Genomic DNA, 21,848 nt, shown 5'->3' with positions numbered 1-21,848 from the left:
AGGGCTTGCAGATCCATGCCTGGAGTTTTAGACCCTCTAGCCTTTTACCTTTTTCCCCCATGATGGTGTCACCTCCTTAGATGTCCCATAGCTGGGGATGCCAGGCAGGAAAGAGTGGGGCAGAGCTGCAGGAAGGGGGAGCTGAGGGAATAGGAATGCTAGGGAGGGGGCAGGCCAGGCTCTGTCCCAAGTGTGCCCAGGGTCCCCACCCCTCCCCAGAGGCACCCAGAGGACCCCCTTCCACCATCACCCGGGCTTTTCATCCATAGCCACCTGGGTCTCATCTAACCTCCCCAGTGCCTGCTCTGGTCAAGCCTGGGCCCGTGGCTGATGCCTGCGCCACCCAGACAGCTGCCTGTCCTGGACCTGCCCTTCTGTCTTGCTTGTTTTTGCACTTAGTACTAAGTGAAACTCAACGTTAAAAACTAGAAGGAAAAGGTAGAGATGCCGTCACAGGAACGTGAGCATGGGCAGAGGTAAGAGGGAGAGTGCCAACTGCCCAGACCCTGCCCCAGGGATCCCACGGTCTGGAGCCTCGATGCCATTCAAACAAGCTCTTGTTGCTGTGAAAGTCAAAACATGGGAGAGAGTAAATAAATCCCTTCTCTGTCACCCTGAACCTGGAGAAAAGCAAACCCTTGGGGCCGTAGGATTTCACCAATTAGAAATCCCATGAGGTCTTTTCTGGGCTTAGCCCTCTTCGGGGAAGAAGTAGGATGTGTATAAGTGTGTGACATCCTCCCAGGTTCTGGGGAAAGGTTCCAGGGAGACAAATGTCTCCATGTGGAACTTGGTGTTTGAAGGAATTTTCAGGGTCTTTTTAGGGCAAAGAAGCCTGATTTTGACAGGATTAACCAGTTTGCTTTCAGAGGGCAGTGGTCACTGTTTCTGGAGATGGTGAACAGTGGGTTTCCCTAAGATGTTGCACATTTTAGGTTGAGTACATAGGTATTCGGCACTCTCATGACTATTTTTACCATTTTATTTTCTGTTCAGAGTCAAGAACTGTAACCACCTAAGTTAGCCCCTGTCAGTAAATAGAATGTCCCAGCAATGGAGCATCTAAATGCTTCCTGGACCAGACCCCTGCCATATCTGTGAAGATAAATGATTGGAGTTAAATCCAAAAGTCGAGTCAGGTGAAGATATTCTGCAAGAAGTGTCAGGTTGTTTTTGTATATTCTGGCTCCTGAATTACTGAGTCTTTTCTTAGATGGCTGGGCTTAGAGGTTAGAGAGCAGATAAGTAATTTTTCTCTGTAACACTGAGCATTTTCACTGATTTCAGTCTTACTCATTAGAAAATAATCTGCTCACCCACAGATGCCAAGGGTTCCAGAACAGAACCACTCTACCTCCCCCTGTAGCTGGGTTAGACCTCTTTCCCCCTCTGTGGCTTTCACAGTCAAATGTGAGTTGACTGGCAGTCATTTGTGAGCGAGAGGTATTTTTGAAGCATGCTCGACGCCACTCTGTCACAATATTTGGTGGTGGTGGGATGTGTGTGAAATAAAATATCCACCCCAGAGTCCTGTGAAGGTCACCCACCCTTGGATTCTGCCATTCGAAAGTTTGGACATTATTACCCCAAAATGCAATCCGACTGAACACCAGTTTGTAAGGGCCCTGTTATGAAATTGCAGGAATTTCCATGACCTATGCTGTCTGAGTCGTTTTTAAACATTGGTGCCCTGAGCCTGATTAGCCCGTTTTTATTTCTGACAATTTATAGTTAAGGAGGGATTGAAAATGAATTTGATCTGTTTCACTTTGAAATTTCCCTAAGGTCATTTTACCAGCTTTAGACCAAAGTCGATAATGCTTTCGTTTTAAACATAGTTATTTTCTTTTTGTGACGTGATCTCTCCTTGCTTGGTGTGTGGTCTAGTGACTTGACGATTTCAAAACCCTACGGTGTGAGCAGGCTTGGTCTTAAGAGTCTGGCTCTGGTGTGGCCGGGCTAACTTGGCCCATTAATCGGCCTGACTTTGCACCAAACAGCATATGACTGGCAATTAGATTTTGTCCAAAAGAAGGAAACAGTAGAGGACCTCAATGGTGTAATTTTAGAGCTTTAATGTTTGGTCACTGGTCTGAAAGATCCACTCTCTTCTATAAAGATATGTAAATATGTACTCTCTGTAACCTCTCCCTCCAGATAATTCAAAGAGCCTATAATTAATTGTGCCAAATCAGGAATTTGCTTTTCTAGAAGATTTTCCTCTTCTTCTTAGGAAATCTGTTAATAAATCTTCTTGGTCATTGTAATATTTCCATATATATTTATATATTGTATATTTTATGTAGCTAATGTATATATACCAATGATCTGAGTCCTTTTTAAAGAGAAGAATAATATTAGTTGATTCACCTCCATTTCTTTTCAATATCAAAAAGGACATTATAATAATCCCAACAGGAGAGGGTTCAGAAATTGAAACAAGTTGACATCTGCTGAGTTCTGAATTAAAATGGAGCATTTAGCTTTCTTTTTTTTTTTTTCTCTGTTAAGCCTTAATAATTTTTACACATCAGGCCTTTTTAGATCTAAGGTAAAAATGATTTAGAATTATATTTCAAATTAGAACTGTCATATGATCATTCACATATTTTGCTGTTGTTATGATATAGTAAACAATGCTCTATAATCAGTAATTCACATACTGGGTCAGTGATTTTTATCTCCAAATTCACCCACATTGCATGGCATAAATATTTCATAATTGCTTACCTATGAAATTAGTATTTCATATTTGCTTGCCTATGCAATTAAGTTTTCTGTGATGCTGCAACTCATCTTGTAGTACACAAGTCAAAAAAATTAGCAAGATGCATGTGGTTCCTTGTACAAAACGAATGATACATGCTGGCCTTATCCATAATTTTTGGTGTTAACAGATGAATTTGAAAAATGAAACTTGCCTTTCCTAGCAGCAAGAAAACCTTTTTCGTTTTCTCTCCTCCTTCCTTTTTTGTTTTTTTTTGGTTGGTTCTTTTTAATTTTTTAACCACTAAATCATCAACCTCAGCCATCCCTTCTTCAGGGGAATTACTCACTGTATTTTCTGTTGGGATCCATGATGAGTTTCCTGTTGTTTCGCAAAAGTTTACTCAGCGGTGAGAGCGAGATCGCGTACAGAGGACTCATGATGGGTATGAGATAGCAGCCTGGCTAATTTTACTTCTGAAATGACTTTTAAAATAGCAGTTTTTAAAGTGTGTCTTTTACCAAACCAGAACAGCGGTATTTATCACTGGATCCTCTCCCTGCATATAGGCTTTCTGTGCTAGATGTCTGGTCTCAACTTCCATTTTTCTCACACCAGTGGCCCTAAAGAAGGCCACTCTGTTTTAATATAACTTACATGTAGCAGGAAAGGAAAAGGACAGTGCACCAAATAAACTGTATTCCTATTTAATCCTCACCATGCTGAGAAGGTTTGTGAATATGAAAATATTCTATGATTATCCTTACATGAGATGCCTAGGGCTGTGAAATCCAAAGAGAAGGAAAGTATAAGAGGGATTACCAGGGGCTGGGGATAAGGAGGAGTGGAGAGTTACTGTTTACCGGGTACCAGATTTCTGTTTGGGATGATGCAAATTTCTGGACATGGATAGTGGTAATAGTTGTACAACATTGTGAATATGCTTTTTACGACTAAATTTTAAGCTTAAAAATAGTTAAAATGGTAAATTTTATGTATATTTTGCCACAGTAAAAAAAAAAACCCACATGCACGGAAATAAGGCATCTGAATCACTATGTGTAATAAAGTTAGATGCTAGATGTGATTTGCAAGGAATTATAGAAATTATAGGGGGAAAAACATCTCAAGAGCCACCACTGAGTCCAGACCTCTGGTTTTACAGATCTGAGAGCTGAGGCCTGGGAGGAAGCCTGTTCTCACCCCTGAGTGATGACGGGAGACCAGTCCCGGACTCTTAGATGACACTTGTCTGCCTCTCCCCAGAATGGCCATTACTTCTCATTTGGAGTAACTGTGCCATTGGTTAGATTAGCTTTGTGATAAAGCCCTGCAGCTAGGACCTTTTAATCCTGCAGCCTTTAATCCAGACAGTCCATGAGTGAGCTGGGTGCGTCACTAAGGGAAGGCTCCGAGACCAGAGGCTGATTGATTCCCTAGCCCCGTGACTGGCTTTTATTTCATGGGAAAATCATGTTTGAAACCAAAGTGGCTCCTATAGTGGCAGTTTGCAGCCCACTGTCTCTCCCTGAGTGCAAGACACTGTCACTCGATGTGAGTTTGGGATTTGATGGGCTCTATCCATGCTTTCAAACCTTAATTCATATTTAGTTTACATCTACTTTCCTCAAGTGTACCATCTTACCAAGGGAAGTATATACGCGAGACTTATCCATGTGATGTTTGTAAAGTGGTTTAAATCAGCTCGGGAGCTAAACCCTCATGAAACAAATTTCAATAACCACTCTATGGCGTTGGAATACAATCTCTCAAGCCTCTTCTATGATATGCCTTTATTTTTTACTCCAGTATATATCCCCCATCATCAAACAAGTTCTTGAGCCACGTTTGATTTTAAAAATTCCACTTTGTTGGAATTAACACGAATTATGTTTCATTTCACACAAGCTGTAGTCCCACTTGTAGACGACTTGCCTACTTCCTGAGGGTAAACAGTGCGCCCGTGCAAGGTTTTATTGTAACACATTTGTGCCCAATGTCAGCATTAATAATTCTGGGTAGAGGCTGCAGTGAAATGAAGAAACTGCCCGAGCGAAGGACCACAAATGCTTGATGTGTGAGACAGGCATGTCAGTGAAACAAGAGCATGACATACTTTTTCTTTCCAAATGAGGCAGCGCTACAACTAAAAAGCCATTTTGCCTTTCGCTTTCTAAAATACGTCTTGCTGGAGAAAATGATCGCTTCGTCCCATCCATTGCCCGTGGAGATGCCGTTCGGAAAAATCTTGCACGAATGACAGCACTTCTGGGGGATTTATAAGTGGCCATCCCACGCCATCCCAACGTGGAGCCAGATATATCACCTTCAACATCAGGGTTGTTCCGGGCTGTTTTCTGTGGTTAGTTTTCTAATTCAGCTCACTGGGAATCTTAGGCGAAAGTATATTTCTCCTAATCTGATGAGTGTTTCCCTGGGTCTGAGCTCCTTCAGAAGTGGACCACACACGTTCAGTTGGGACCACCTGATGTAAAAAGGAGGAAGGTGAAGGAGCCGAGTGGCTGGAGGAAAGTCACCGAGGACAGCCTGGTGATCCAAGGCTCTTGAGAATTAAATGCGTTGATCTTGTCTGAAGGGAGCTTGGGCGGGAAAAGGAATAGAACTCACCAACGTGAAGGTGACTGATGCCCAGGAGATAAAAGCAGTGTTTAGCACGGTAGGAAGCATGACCAGAGTAATGGGGTGAAACCAAGGAGGGACGTCCTGGAATTTAATATTAGAAATTAACTTCCAAACTGGGGTGTGTCCATCAGAGTGTGAAACGGGCTTATCAGAAAAAACTGGGAGACTGGTTCTGGTGACATTGCCAAGAAGGTTAGAAGGGAAAGCTGATGAACAGGATGAAGTAGCAAATAAGGCGTGTGCTGGCAGAGCACTGAGCCAGGTGAGGGCCCAAGGGACAGTGTGGCTTTTTACAGACCCGCCCCCACCAAGCGAAAGGACATCAGGGAAGCCAGGTCTACACCTGCAGCTCTGCCCCCGGATCAGGAGCTGCCGAAAGCTGAGCTTTTTGTCACCTTAACACCTGGCGTCCCAAATTTGGCCGCTGGAGTTCCTCTGAAAGCCTCTTTATTATTGTGAGTTAGTGTTATGAGGCCACAAGAGGGAATGACATGGATGACCATAATGGGTGTACCTTTTCTTTTATTACATCTTTGGACTTTCCAAATAAATTGCAGAATTCTCATTCATATCGGAACATTTTCCATGAAAACAATAGTTTATTAAAAGTGCCCAGAAATGTCCCCGTTGCCTCCCTGAGTGGTCTGGCTGGATTTGTTTTTCCCCTGCAGGCAAGGAGATTTATTCCCATAGCAGGGGTTTCCAGTGTCACGTTGACAGTCTTGAGATAATTCTTCCTGGCTTCATGTACTGACCTGCTTTTAAAATAGTCCTGTCACACTGCTAGGTAGGCAAAGTCATATTTTCATCACAAGGGAAGAGTGCCTTTTCTCAACGTGAAAGGACCATGCTCCATAGAATAGTGATTCTGTGACCAAAGCTCCTTTCCCCTTTAATTTCTACAATTGCTTTTTAAAAACTGCATGGAATAAGTATCTGAATCAGAAAGAAGGCCCCAGCTTCCTTCAGGTTCTCTCGGGAGGAATCTCAGTGTCTGTGTGGATTTCTCCTCCATCCCTCCCTCACTCCCTCCTTCCTTTCTTCCCAAATGTCTCCTCTTCCTCCTCCTTTTTGTCCTGTTGCTTTTTTCCCCAGCTCCTCGTCTTCTCTTTTTTCTGCACTTTTTTTTTAAAAAACAATGTACATAAATTGCTTTAAAAAATACAAGAAAAATTATTTTTGTATTTTTGCTTGGAAAAAAAGACATGAATTAAACACTGAAACCACCCCTGAATACATTAATCTACAGGAAGAGAAGAAGGCCAAGGGAAGCAGCAAATAACAGAAGCAGAACTATTTTATTATTTTTTTTCCAATTGTGGAGAGACTCAGAGAGGTTTGCACTCCCACCAAGTGGACCATACGTGGTCCATGTTAGGTGACCGGCCCCCGCCCAGGAATGAGATGGGTCACAGCACCAACAGTAGGAAGGAACAGAAAAGCCACAATGCCCTGGGTGGTCCGAGAGGGAGTGCCACCTGGGGCTCACTGGTATTCCCGGTGACCATGGCCATCTGTTCTCCAACGTGGTACCCCATGGGCCAAACAGGAGAAGAACCTGGTTAAGGAGAAACAGACACCAAGGGCTCCCCTGGGAGAAATCTTGTAATCTGCCAGCTGCGGGGACAGTCTTATCTCCAGACATCACCTCCCCTCCTCCCAATGCCCACAGTTTGCTCTGAAAAGAGACCAGAAATCCTGCTTTGAGAGCTTCATGAACACACGAGCCTCCCCGCGGTGTGTTCACCACTGGTCTGGGAGGCTGAGCCCAGGGGCGGGATGACCACAGCCCACCTCCTCAGTCTTTCCAGGGAAGGGCAGAGGGGGGCAGGGATGGCAGATGGTAGTGTTAGGACTTGGTGCAGGCACGGTGGAGGAGGGTCTGTGGGGGACACTCAGGGACCAAGGAAGTCTAAAGGATGGAGACCCAGGCTCACCGAAGTGCATGGTGGGAGTGAGGAACCTTCTCCAGGCGGGAGGGATGAACCTATTACTCGGATTTCTTCCTCTTAGTATAAGCTCAAACACCCAATACTGAAGACACTGTCCTCTTGGCTTTGGAAGGCTCCACGGGCAGGAGATGGCAACCCACTTCTTAAACGCTAATGGGACGTCCGTGGTGCTCCAGCCGGGGTGCTTGGTGCTGGCCAGGCTGGGTCTGCCAGCCACGGGGTCTGTCCTGGAGAACTTGCAGTCCAGCCAGACACACGGATCTCTGGACCAACAACCTCCGGGGAAGGGGCTCCACGGGCTGTGGGGTGGTGGCCACTGATTTAAACAGTGGTGAAGGCGGCCTGGTAAGAAGGCAAGGACGTGGGCGGGGCCAACAGACATCTGCCGTCCTTCCCGACTCTTCACTTGCTGTCATCTGCAGCCGGTTGAACCCCCTACCCCGACCCCATGGCTTCCTTCTCTCTAAATGAAGGTAATAAGAGTATCGGCCTCAGAAGTTTGAGCAAAGTCGATAATTTACACGATACGCCTAGGACAGGACCTCAGCAAATGGTAGCTGTCAGTCTTGGTCACCCCAAGGTACCCATCTGTGCCCACCCTGGAACTGTGGTGAGTCCCAAGCTAGGAAGTGGGCTCGTGCTACCTGACAAGCTCATCCGTCTGCCATTCATGGGTCCATTTAGCAGATTCTCACCCAGGGCCAACTCTGACCAAACCCCGTGCTGGCAGGGGACACACTGCAAGCCGGACTGAGACTTCCCCAACACTGGCCACCCAACTACTCGAAGGAAGCCTGAAGCACGAGGCCGACGTGTTGCCTGGTGACAAGGTCTGTCCTCCCAGGGAGAGGTAACAGGAGGTACATTTCCAACCACAAAGTGACATTTGCCCTTCCATTCAAATGAGGGGTGGTAGCGTCTAAAGAGAGAATGGCTCACTCCATCTCCACTGGCTTCTGAGTCACGGCCACCAGCAGGGGCCAGACTCTGGCCACCCCCATGGAAGGCACATGAGAGAGCTGGGGAAGCCACGTCCAGAGAATCAAGGTGAGTCTGGGTTTGAAGACAGAGACTGGGTTTTGCTTCCCACTGGCAAGAAGCAAATATAGATCATTGACACTACCACAGTGTCAGGCTTCTCAGTGAATCTGAGTGAAAAATGACAACGGTTTCCAAGTGACTTCTGGAAATAAACTGTGGGTAAATAGCATCTACTTAAAGCCTGGAAACCGAGTTTCCTTTGGTTTGTGTTTTTAAATGCTTTGACGATGTGGTTTGCTTCTCTCCAAGAACAAAAAAGAAAAAAGTAAATAAAGGCTGACAGTGGAGTGTGATCCAGAGTCAAGCTATTCTAATCGCCTGCCTCCACCTGGGGCAGGACGGTTGGTGACAAGAACAGACAGTCGGGACGGGCATGAGATCCATCCCAAAGGCACCAAAACCAACGTTAAGACGAAGAAAACACACATTCCAGCATGGAGCAAATGTTGCCATCCCTCGGAGGCAAAATGCGAATGAGGATGATTTCAAGGATTGTTTCTACCTTGTCACCAAACGGAGACATTGCCAAGCGCTCGTGGCTGTGCTTCTGTTCGCTTGAAGCGATTAGGACTCATTCCCTAGCAACAGGCAGCAGCGGAAAGAAAGCAGAAAGCATTGCAAGAATGTCACCTAATAAACACAGTGGGAACAGCATCAAGGACAAAGGCAGCCCCAGAGGGAGGGACACGCCAGGCAGAGTGCGTCACCTCCCGGCCATCTTGTCTATGCCCGTGGCCACAGGCAGGTGGGAAGGGTCCTGCCGATGTGGGAATCCCTCTGATGTGCTGAAATATTTGGAAGATTTCACATTGGATTTTGCAGGCTCGCGTGACCACTCTGGATTCGTTCCATCAGAAGCGCTTTAGTGCTATCTCATAACTCTTTTTTTTCAGTATTTGTCCTTCTCAAAACCAATTCGTCAAGCAAATTTGCTGATCAGCTGTCCCTGGGACCTCTGTGCACTGGCTCAGAACCTCAGTCTGGTGTTGTGTTCAAAGGAGCAGGCAGATCGGAGCCTCTCAGAATCTAGAAGCAGAGCCCCCTGGGTTTAGGGGAGAGTGAAACCCCTTTCTCCCACCCTCCTTGGACTGCAGCTTTCCTGGTACTTAGGCACTGGTTTTTGTAACTTCCCAAATGAGTGCCACTGCACAGGCAAGAAGAGAGCTCTTAATAAATGAAGTCCAGTTGGCTTTGAGTTTAGAAAATAAATCAAATGGCTATTTCCCACTAATAAGACAGTTGCAGAGCAGATAATAAGTCGTAGCCATTCTTGTCCTCTGCCTGTTCCCTGGGCCCCTGTACTGTTTCCTTTTCTAGTGGCTCTGTCAGAACCCTGGTGGGGATTTCCTCTGACCTGGCTCTCCTGGGGTTGAACGGCAACCTATATGGACACATTTTATGCTACATCTTTTTTTTTTTTTTTTTTAACAAAATGATTAACAATGAAAGAGTTGGGTTTGGGGAGAAGCCCCTTTTAAAACAAACTGTGGAAAGTAATTGATGGGTAGTGGCAGTCTTAGAAAACACTTCTTTCTGTAACCCTTTAAAAACTCTATTGCTAACTGCATGTAAACTCCTTCATTAATATCCTGAATCTGGTACCCCTTGAGCTCTATGATGTGAATTAAGGTCAAAGGGTGCTAAGGAACAGAGTTCTTATTTGAATGTACATTTTGGTCATATAACATCAACGACCATTTCCCTTTCTGTTTGAAAGGTCTGTGTGGTCCCAGGCATGAGGTTCTGTGGTTCAGGGGTACTGCTGGCTGCAGATTTCGCTTGGGTCTGCTACAGCTTGTCTTAAGCTGATTTTGTCTTAGAGCTTAATTTCCATTTTCAACAAATTAGGCAAAATGAAAAGTGGTCTTTGGAAAAGAGTGAATGAGTGACTAATCCATTCTTCAAACATCTTTCTTGTGATAGTTAAATGGTGGTGATTCACTAACCCATCTCTTGATAAAATATAAAGCATGAATTCACGGTCACTAAACAATCTGACAAAACTACCAAACCATGTTCCTGGTTGAAGATGCGTAAAGGCCGATGTTTCTCTGAATCTTTTCACTGATCCTTTGATGGGACTTTTACTGAGACAGCTTTAGCTTTCGTCATGGTGAAACTTTTTGTGTCACTCTGGGTTTTCCTCGTCTTGGACAATGTTAAGTGTTAAGTGAAGGGCACCCCGTCTTATCAGAATGTTTTTTCCAAGACACGCAGCAGGAAGTAGTGGGCTAAAGGTCTGGACCCCTATCTATTTCAGGAAACATCATGCTTGTCAATAGTAACTCTGTCCCTCTGTGCTCTGTTCACCGTGGTTTGCTTGCTCTGTGCCCATCCCTGTGACTCGGTGTCAAAGCGGGCTTCAATTCCACTTTGTCACCCACGGCCCCACTTTCTTTTTAGTTGATCTTAGGTTAAGGAAGTGAGAGGACATGGAAAGGATTTGTGTTCTGTAAATAAGAGTTAAGTCTTTGCAGATTTTGAGGCTGGAAATCAACAAAACAAGATTTGCTCACAGAAGTGGTTACTTCTAAACTAAGTATAGACTGGAGATAAATCTGACAAGCTCTGACATCTTTAAATGTCAAATCCACCGCACAGCCCAGATGACATCGTACCTAATGATCGAACTCCCTTTAAAATATACTTCATGTAAATACATTTTTTGTGAAACCACAAGCTGTTTCTCTCAGTTTTGTTTTCAGCTGGCTTTGATAAAGAGATTGGTTGGCATCTTACAGCTAATTAAACAGCTTTCAAGCCAACATCATTGAAGAGTTTTAGACTCAAAAATATACTATACTCTTCATGATCCAGGGGTGTTCACAATGCTTTTTAATTGTGCTAACAGACCCTGTCAGAGGAGAATCATTTTAGCTCAGACTTGAGTTTCCAACACAAATCGTCCTATTTCTGATGCTGCAGTTACAGGGTCTGATCTCTTGTCAACTTACCAACACGGTAGGTTGAATTCACACTAACAAGAAAAAATGCAATTCCTATGTTCACTTAGATATATTAGTATTTGTGATATTGCACATTTCTTATACTTGTTACATATTTCATATGGGGACTAGAGAGCTATCTGTTTTTTCTTTGTGGAAAATAGAAAATGAAATGTGAGAGACCTTTGTTTCCAGGGCAAGGATTCTGAGTTTCTGAGCTTTTTTTCCACTCTTGTCTGTATGGCTTTTTTATTTTCTTTTTGCCAGTTGCAGTTATTTCTAGATTCTGGAAAATTATTACTTGCTTTAAAGAAAAAAAAAAAAAAAAGCTTGGTTTTCTAATTTTAATTTTACAGTGTAACCTGTCCTAACCCTTAAAGCCAGATTGCTCTAACAAAATTGTGTCATTTCATACACAATGGATTGGCTCTCAGTAAAAATGTGTATCTAATAAATGGGGGAGAAAACCCTTACTTACACTTAGGAATGCCTCTAAATGTAACAATGGTGTTTTAAAACCTTGGTGTTAACACGTGCATTTTGTGAAAAAAAGGAAGAATAAGTTAGCTAGTTGCAGGTGAAGTAGTTGTGCTGAGAACATTAATTTATAATATGGAAGAGTTTACCTTTTGATTTTTCTACTTGCCAAAAAATTGGGAATTTTAAAAAAATGCTCTGAATCTTTCTTCAGTGAAAGCTTTTGTCCTGTGCTACCCTGATCATAAGAAATTCCCAGGTTATAGATACAATTGAGGGGGAACTTGAATTTGTTCCGTGAGCACGGCCTTTTTACTTGTGGTAAAACAGAGTTAAAATGACAACGGTTCTGAAGAAAGTGCTTGAAGACCATGTCATGTTTCACTCTTTCCAGATGACTAAAATCACAATCATTTCCAAGTCTTATGTCGGGGGAAGGGGATATATGTGGTTTAAGAGTGGCAAGTATTAGCTAAGGTCAGGGGTTTTCTGAATGTGAATATTCGATTATGCTGGTTAAGGGTGAGGGCAGATATTCTAGGGTAAGATACTCATACAGAAAATGTCTTAAAGTAACAAATTCAGGTGATTCCCAGAGACTTCTTATTCCCTCTCATCTTTCATTGTAGGGTTCATTCAAGGTTTTTTGGTTTGTTCTTAAACACTGTCGTCTTACACAAGTCAGGCTGCCTGCTCTAAAGTGTCAGATCAGTCCCATAATATTGAAAGAGCTGGATCATAAAAACAAGAAGTGTGTAAATTCTGAATCACATGTTAAAACATGTCTGATGGTGAACAGCCTAACACATTCTCTTGACCAGAAGATGTTATTACATTGATATTGTCTTCAGTTCAAGTTTACAAAAAGCCATGCCATCCTCTCCCTAAGAATGCTGTAAATTCACCACAAATGTGTCCATCCTTCTGAAGGATTGAAAATTCCTCCAAAGTTTTCTGTCCCTCAGTACATGTTCTCAGTGTTCTTCCTGAGTTGTGTTATTTGTTTGTAGTGCTTTTTCAGTGTTTATTTTGCTGCCCTATGTTTTAGGAAGAAATCCACTTTCAGAAGAAATGACTTCTTACCCTCTGTGGGTGTTTACTTTCTTTATAACCTTAAGAATTTTCAAGTAAGAATAGATTAGGAGAATATATATTTGTGCAAAGAACATGGAGGGGAAAGAATTAACTAATTTTTAAATTGTTTGAAATCAGGGGACTGCTGGGCTGGATCTATTGGGGTTTTTCAAATTGTTCCTGTATTTAATTAGCCAAAGCACTGAGTAGTATTTCTTTCTGATATAGATGTTGAAAACAGCTTAGTTTTTCTAAATGTAAATAGCAAGGACTAATGCTCTTAGTATTGCCTGTAAAATCTAGAAATGTCTGCAGGCTGTTGTGAACAATTCTGTCTCTTTATGGAGAGTTGTTTGGGCTTTTTAGAAACTCATTAAATTGATTGTGAGTGCCTCAGTGTTATCAGGAAAAGGAGCTTTAGAAAATGGTTTCAGAATGTGTCATTTTCTCCTTGGTTTAATCTGAGATAGTGTGTGGGCATGCTGGTATTTTAAAAGGCTAAAAATGTACATAACGCTGTACCTTCAAATATGAGATAGGATTGCAAACAGAGAAGAGTTTTCTTAAGTCTTCTGTCTGAAATTCTGCTTTTCTTCCAATTAGTTAATTCTTGGATTTTTAGCGAGGATTCTTTCATCCTTTTTTTATCTTCAATTTGTTGTTGGCATTCAGCATAAACAAATTTTGAAAAGCCATGGCAGCTTTCTATCATTTTGATCTGAATATTGAATGTTTCATCAAATAAAACCCTGTGTTTTCATTTTAACTAGTTTCATTATTTTTTTTAATGAAATGATTTGTGGTAGAAGACTGCTATTTGGTTTCAATATTAATATATAAGATGAACTACGTGGGTGTCATTTATTTTCAGTAGTAAATAACTGCTTAACCGATTCTTTTCCTTTAGCATAATTCAATTGACGCCTTTAGAATTTTGCCCTTCACTTTCACACAACATTTGATGTGTGTGGATGAAAAATAAAAATTACATGTTGTATCATTAAAAGCACCTTTCATGCTGTTATGTGGTCAGAATCAGGGAATGTCATGTAGCTGGTTTCAAAATCCAATCAGTAAGTTAATCATTAATTATTCTTGTTTCCAGGAAACTCTGCTTAGGTTATTTCAGAATTTGAATTTGCTAGAATTCTTGTTTTTAATCTTTTATGTGTGTGTGTCATTTTAACCTGAAAAAGGGGTTAATTTAGCAAGATTAGGTACCTTTTCTGTTTGTATTGTGGCTTCTTCAATTTCTCATAAACTATTTAGTAGCTAAAATGTTGAAAGCAGTTTGGGAACAAAATGTCTGCTTCAACCATGACAAAATTGGCCACAGTTTGCCGATTGGGCTGATAACAAAAGCCAGCAACACAAAATAGGTAGAAAAACAGTTTGTTCGGTGATGTGAGACCACTGCAGGTCTTTTTGCATGTTATTTTTTTCATTCTGGTGTTTATGTTGTGCGGGCAGAACGTGGAGAGAGGTTTCTGCTCACCCCTGATTTTGATTAACCATTTCAGCTAGTGGATTTCTTTTACAAACTTCAGAAAAGAAGCTGCTCCCCTGGCATCTGAGACACATTTGAGTTAAAATCCAGCTTTGCACCTAAACCCCACGTTTCATCCGGGCTCCACCTGCTTGTAAATGTCTCGAAGCTCATAATTGGATCTTTTCAAGCAGCACTGTAAATTCCCTTTTTTCAAGACTTCAACGTGGAAATATATGGCTGTGCCTGCATTTTTGCAAGTGTAAAGCAAAAACGATAGTTTGCAGTTTTAAAAAAATTCCCTATCTGAGCATACAGTTGACAAAAGTTTTAACAACGAAAAGTACACATTGCCTCTCATGTGGTCGTCACAGACTGTAAACAAATATGAATGTCTTACATGAGACAATACATTTTTTCAAGTGATAGGACGAGATAACAGCATCCTCTCTCTCCTCTCTGTTCTTCTGAATTCTCATGCCTTGAGTGTGTGTCTGATGGTCTTTTTCTTTTTTTCTTTCTTTCTTTTGTTCTAAAAATCAGATACTCCAGGGCAATAATTAGGATGAGGGTTATGTTTCTACTTATCTAATCTTTGTTTTCACAAATAAATACAAATAACTCAAACTGAAACTTGATGGCTTTGGTGATAATAAAATAGCAGCCACGGGGAAATTTTCTTCATTTTAATGTTCTTTCACAACCCACATTCAGTTTCGGTAGGAAAATTATTAACCTTTTCAACAGCATGCTAAAACATAGGTTCATAATAGACGCCTGAGTATGATTTGCAGGTTTTGGTTCTATTTTGAGATTTTTTTGGTGTGCAGAGTTTTTTCTTTTTCTTTCTGTCTTTCTTTTTTAAATGGCTTTCTTTGACAGCGATAGTCATGACTTGGAGTCCTTTTGTTGGTATCTTTTCAGGGTGGGCACATTTTAGAACATTTGTATTTATTTTTTATGGTGGGAAGGGAAGATTCCTATTTCCTATCCTCCTACTGTTTTGTGCTGTGAAAGAGGAAATGTTCTTTAGTCTCATTGTTTTCCCTCATTTGAATTCTTGGGTGGACGTTGTGAATCCCATGCCCCCATTTTAAAACAATCCATTCGAGCCACATTTCAGAGAGGGCAGATGGCTCTGGGTTAGGCATCTGACTTGACTCCTATCTGCCTTGGGTGGCCTCGTGTCAGTGTCCATCAAACCAAAGCAAGTCGGGCCAGTTTGGGCTTGTGGTCCTGAAGGTCTGCACAGCCACCGGCTTGGATGGAAGGCCTGGGATGGTGGGGTCTCACTAGCTGACTGCTGCTAGTCTGGCACTTCTGGAAAGGGCGTGGGGGGAGGTGATCATGGTCTGGTAACTCCTGTGTCTTGACCTGAAACACGCAAGGGGTGGAACGTGGGGTGGGAGAGGCGGGCGCGTGGGATGCTCTCGGAGGGCAGTTTCCATTTTAGGCGTCTTCTTCCCCATGTCTGGCTGGGACAGTCACACCTGCAGGGAGGGGCCTGGATGGGACATCGTCCTACCCCACGCACACTGCCCTGTGTCTGATAAGGCTGTGCCTTGTGACTCACGGTCCCCTTCTTTGTTGCATCCCCGTGGTTTGTAAGTCCCCACCCTCACCTGGTGCCCTACCCTACCTGTTCCCACCGCCCCTGCAAAGTGGGAATGGAAACTGAGGAGCCCTCATCTTGTCTGTATCCAGTGCTGCCACTTTCAGTGTCATAGCCTGGGTTTGTGTTTTTCTTCTTCTTCTTCTCATACTTCCTGTATGAGGTTCGTTTTTTTAAAATGATAAACAAACTATTTTTTTTACCTTTTTTTTTTTTTTTGACCTGGTCATGTGTTGCCTCCTACCTGTCCGGTTGTGAGCCTTTGGCTGGCGCTCCCCACCTGAACATCACCAGGTGTCAATGTGAGCAGGGCCCCAAAGCAGAGTGGGCTCTGCTCCCTTCTCCTCCCAGGGTGGCAGTCAGGAGGGTCAAGCTGGTGGAGACATTTTCTAGTCTCCTGTTTGAGAGAAATGCCAGTAGACAGCTGGCTCGAGATTTCTCCTCAGGCAAAGGGAGCGGGGGAGGGGAAGGCTACAGTGTGGGAGGGTGGGGCTTGGCCAGGAAAGAAATGTGATGCGGAGGGGAAATCCCGGGTGCAGGTGTAGTATCCCATGGTGCCTGCGCCACGCTATACAGATGAGAAGCAACTGGAAAAGGGCATTGAGGGATGAATCATACCAACACTTCTCCCGAGGTCACCCTGAGAACATGTTGAAAGTCTCAGATGGTTTCTAGGCTGCTGGCTTCTTCCTCCCACTGTGGGGATCCTGGGCCAGAGCCATCCAGTGAGGAGCTTGGGTACAGTTGACCAAACTGAGACCATCAGTAGATGGCTGACCTGCAGTCACCGCGGTCACAGGGACTTAGCCCGCGGCCCAGGTATCACTCACTACTGGTGATGCTTGGACGTGTGTCACAAACACTTGAGGGCTTGTGAAAACAGACATCCCTGGGTCTCATCGCCAGAGTTTCCAATTCAGAAGGTCTGGGGCACACCCTGAAAATCTGCATTTCTGAAAATTCTCGGGTGATGCCGCGGATCCAGAGATCCACATTGAGGACCACTGGTTAGGGCCACGGGCCGTGGGTGACTGGAACACCTAAAAGCCTGTAAGTTGTCTCCATTTTCCCTCTAATCCTGAGCTGCTCTTCGTGTGTTCTAGACCAACCTTAGAGGTAAAACCAGCCTTTCAGAAGGCCCTTTGCATCTCTTAGGAATGGTATAGCAAGGTTACCTGTAATTTTGACCTTTTACAATGTCAACCAGACTATAGATCTGCTAAAATGTTTTTGAGGTTTAGTTCTTTGAAAAGGACGTTTTCTTTTATGGATAGAGAAAGTGACCAAGGCGAGGGGGATGGTACTGACTAGATCAGGAAATAATCCGGTGAGGCCCGGCCCTTGGGTTGCCCATCCTCATCTCCATTAGTGGAAACCTTTAGTATTAACAGAGGGAGGTATTTTGTGGGTCCCTCTCGGTACCAAAAGGTGGGCAAACTTCCGAGATCCTCAGGGGCTCAGGGTGTCTGAATGACCTGTGAGCTCCTGTTCATCCCAGAAGGTGGCAGAGTGTCAAGGTCGGGATGCTGGACTGGAGGCTGGATGCCACCGTGTACTGGCTGGTGGTTGAACTTCCCCTGCCCGCCAGGCGAGAGAGCTGCTCCTAAAGCAGCAGCAACCTGAGAGGGCGGACGCTTAAGGGAGAGCACACATCTGGAGCAGCATCTAGCAGGTGGGATGAGCTCAACAAACGACGGCCAAGAGGACCCGGCTGTGTTCGGGGCAGCCCTGGGAAGGCTCGCACTCTGCTGACGGATCAGTTAAAGGCTGAAACTTTCTGAACCACGGGTAAGTCTGTAATGATGCGTGGCACACTTCGTAAAAACTGCTTCTCGGGGAGGTCCCCTCAGGAGAGGTTCTAAGTCTGCTCAGAGTTATGTGGCTTTCATTCTAAAAACGGGCGCCCCCCCCCAGAAGCAAAGGAAGGGGGCCCCTCAAGGGCGGCTCCCCTCTCCCCTGCCCTGATGTCTCTAGTAGCACAAAAACTTAATCTTTTACACACGGGATCCATATCACTCATCCCTAAAATTAGTCTGTAAAAAGCAATGACGTTTTCTGAGCACGTCCTCTAGGTTTTAACTTTCTGAGACGTAAAAAGCCAAGGACTCCTGAGAGCGAACACCTTGCCATTGTCTAGCGGGTCCCACCCTCCTGGCAACTGTTTCAAAAGCTCAAAAAAATTGGCTTCCAAGCCTGTCCGAATCCAACGTGAGTCAACACGAACAGGATGTGAGCGCCTGGCCGGTTGTTTTCCCAAGCGTTGACGGAACCCTTGATGCACAGCGGGCTCGAGTGTGTGTTTTGCACATGGGTGGCTGGGGGCTCTGGTCTGGCTTTTCGGCACTGAGATATTGGCAGTGTCATGGATGTTACAGCAAACTGAAATTTGTGCTCCTTGCTTCCCCGCTCCCCTGCCCTGGTACTTACTGCCTGGGAAATAGAAGTTTGGATGGAATCAAGGGGAAATGCCCTGACTGGTGGCCCATCCAGCCCAGGGATGGGCGTCTGAGCTGCTGTCTCTCTCCCCTTCTCAGTTTCCCAGGCTAGAAGCCTCCCCTTTGCCATTAGGAACCAAAAGGGTGTGATCTGGGAGCTGACTCGGGGAGCATCCAGAAGATTGCCTGGGCTGCATTTCAGGCCCCTGATGAGGACTCGTATTCACAGTGTGATGTACGTGACCCTGAGGCCATCCCTCAGATCTGAGGGAAAGCGGAGCTGGGTACCCACAGTGGGGAGACCTACTGGGGGCCCCCTGAATGCTACAGACCTGCAGAAACAGCACAGCTCAGCCAAGCTGGGAGTAAGAATAAGGAAGTAACGTGTGACCAGAAGCTTCTCTAGGAATGTCCTAACACAGGGGAGGCGCTGGTGGTCTCCATCCCCTCCCAGCGTCCGCTGGCATAAGGGAAGCCAGATGTGCAATCAGCTCTGAATTAGGGGCAAATCTTTTAGCGTTCCTGGATGTTCCATCTTGGGTTTCTTCAGTGTTAACTCGACGGCCAGGTCAATGTGAAGTCACTCAGGATTTGACTTATGCGTGCAAAAGCTCGCACACAAACTAGCTCAGGTTTTACAGTGGAAAGCTGCAATTCAGAATCTAGGGACGAAGGTAGGAGAGACTCAGGTCTTGGTCCCAGCAATGTCTTTTCCAGTGTGACCTTAGGAAGATTGCCGACTTCCTTGCTCTGTGTGCTTGTAAAATGCAGGTTGACCAGATGATCCTTCCGGCCCTGCCACCTCTCACTCTGTGATCCTGGTCCAAGTAAACGTGGTTGGGTGGTCCATACCAAATCCTGCCTGGGCTCTTGCACTTTGGTTTTTCCTCCCCACTCAGAAGTAGGGTAACTGGAGGGGAGCGTAGGTTCCTAAGCTGTCTCTCTATTTCAAACTAAAGGAACAAGGTTGCCCCTTCCACCCATGTCAGCCACTGATGCATTTCTTAGTTCCTGTTTCTCTTTGCCCACCCAGGAAGGCACTGTGTATAAAATCTTGGGCCCAGATTCAGATATTGTCACGTTAGAAAATGCTAGCTCATGGAACACACATCAGGAAACTGGTTTTCCCAGCAGGCTCATTTGAGCAGTGTTCTCTCCAGAATGTTAGCGACCACACAGCCAGGTTCATTATCTCTCAGAAAGGCTGGTATTTCACTGCCTCTAGGATAGGAGGCCTCTGAGAAAAAAATAATAAAGGCTGAGGGAGTCTGTGTGCTTCAGCTAACTCATATGTGGAGGGCATTTGGGGAAGATATTGAGGAAAAACAATGCAGAGTTTCAAGAAATAAATGCAGACTGTCACAACTATCTTGTGAGTGTCAGGACAGCAAGGACTCAGTCAAAGAGAAGCTTTGCTGTCTGCTGCCCTGTGGAACCCTGCCGGCAGAGGTTCCTGTGGAAGAGGGGTTCCACTCCAGATATGTATGGGAAGCACACAAGAAACTAATGTAAACGGCTTTCTTTATTTCCTAACTTCTCAGGGTCTTCTGCATGTTACTGTGCATTGTGAATGAATGTCTCCCGGAAGGATGGAGCTTTTCCAGAGTCATGCAGCCCCTCCCACCCCGACCTTTTTGCAAATAATTTTGTGCCATTAACAAAAGTCAGGAAATGGAGAGGGGCCAGGGCAGCTGGCTTTCCCCGTGAACTCAGGGTTGCATCTGGGGCAGATTGCATGCGGAGGGGATTGCAGGGTCCTCAAGGAAGCTCTGAGCAGTCGTGGGCAGAGCCCATTTCTTCTCTGACCATCAGTAGTGGCTGGTCAGAGAACATGGCTGGGAATAGCAGGCAGGTGTGGATTTGACCTTGCTCCCATGGCAATGCTGTCTTCACCCCTCTCTTCCTACTCCAAGCGTCTGAGCAGCAGATTTAAGCACAAAACCGGTCTTTGGGGGAGGTGGCACCATTCGTATTTATGAATCAAGCCATCCTTCTGTCAGTCTCTCGAAGTATCCCTTCACTTGTTTGGGAGAACTAAGAATGAGATTCCGCAAACGATGTGCTGCTTGGGAGCCAAACCATATTGGTCTCAAGTGGCAAGGCAGAATCATAGGTTCTGGAGCTGTTCTTAACCCTGTGCTGTCCTCAGGGTCTTTGCTTGGTCAAGGTCCCCCCTCTTAGCATCTCTCCTTCCCTCCACCTCGCTGAGGCTGCTCGGTACAAGCTTGTCTGATCACGATGCTGTGATGTCCCTGGGAGCCCAGCTCTCTTGGAGGGGAAGAGGAGAGGGGACCAGAAGTTCAGCCACCATCCTCCTCATCCATCCTCGTTGGACTGTAATTCCATGGTGACCTCTTTTAAGTCTCTTTGGACCCCTGGGGAGAGGTGTTCAGGACATCACCTGGGCAAACACCAGGGTTGCCCTGAGAGTCCTGTGTGACTTCAGCTAGACCAACAGGAGCACATAGGGGAAGGGCCTCGGTGTGCCCCAGGCTTAGACCTGGACCCAGAGAGGCAGAACTGACTTCAACTTTTCAGTAAACAGGCAGTGGGCTTCTGGGAACATCTGCCTTCACAGTTTCTTGTGAATTATTTTTAAACTGATGCCCCGCCCCCCTATCCCCACCGCAATCTTTGTTGATTATCACTGTTTGAATAGATGCTGATAAATTTGATTCCCCATCTTACTGTGGCATTTACGATCTGTCTTTCCCTTTTCGGTTTCCATATACTGGAGTGACTGTGTCTCAATGCGGTTGGCAGTGACCTGTGTTTTTCGTGCATGTTTTTGTTTCAGAATAACTGGGAGATGAAACAGGAAGCTTTATGACACACTTGCTCGAAAATGACACAGGCACCGAAAAACCAGGACTCAGCCCCCTGCAGCACCTCTACCTGCTGCCCACAGCCGAGTGCAGGGGAAGGGCTGGCCCTGGGACCTGACTCCATCTGCCATGGACTCTAAGGGCCTCCACATTCAGTGGTGATGTCTCTGCGATATTGTGGTTATGGTCTAGTCTGGTCGGTTTCTTATTATCTGGCCAGTCTCTGTGTGTCTTCATCCCTTTTCCTTCATTAAAAGCATAACGAAAGAAAAATGGATTGTTTGCTTATTAGTTATGTTTAAATATTGATAGAAAGGTTACCAGATAACATTTGAGATTCGTTTCTCTAGGACCACAGGGCAATCCTGCCATAACCACACCGATCATTATGACAGCGTCTAGAAGAAGCGTGTTGAACCTGAATCACTTATTACTCAGCCTGGTTTGCCCTGCCTTTTCTTGTCTCTCTGGAAGACCTCTCAAGAGTCAGTATTAGCATGTTAACATTTGAGAAAAACACTGGGAGACATTTGGGAGTCTTTCCCCACACCCTCTCTGATCATGATCTACAAATGCTGCCCCCAAATTATCAGCAACCTTGAGCTTGCTTGCTAGTGGAGACCTTTGTCTTCTCAGCTGCCTTGCTCCCTC

The 21,848-nt window shown here is 44.9% G+C and overlaps 1 long non-coding RNA gene across 2 annotated transcripts in view; it reads left to right on the top strand.

The window, feature by feature from the left end:
• The window catches only part of LOC103002193 (uncharacterized), a 56,621-nt gene extending 35,149 nt beyond the window's left edge, over positions 1-21,472 (top strand). Inside the window, exons 2-3 of one of the 2 annotated variants that reach the window (XR_452475.2) lie at positions 17,436-17,725; positions 21,170-21,472. This is a non-coding gene — a long non-coding RNA (uncharacterized LOC103002193). The remainder of the gene's footprint in view (positions 1-17,435; positions 17,726-21,169) is intronic. The other variant, XR_009009887.1, reaches the window with a different exon arrangement.
• The last annotated feature ends 376 nt before the right edge of the window (positions 21,473-21,848 follow it).

The sequence above is a fragment of the Balaenoptera acutorostrata genome, chromosome 12 (genome assembly GCF_949987535.1).
Source record: "Balaenoptera acutorostrata chromosome 12, mBalAcu1.1, whole genome shotgun sequence".
NCBI classification, from domain to species: domain Eukaryota; kingdom Metazoa; phylum Chordata; class Mammalia; order Artiodactyla; family Balaenopteridae; genus Balaenoptera; species Balaenoptera acutorostrata.
This window is presented reverse-complemented; position numbering and strand designations above follow the sequence as displayed.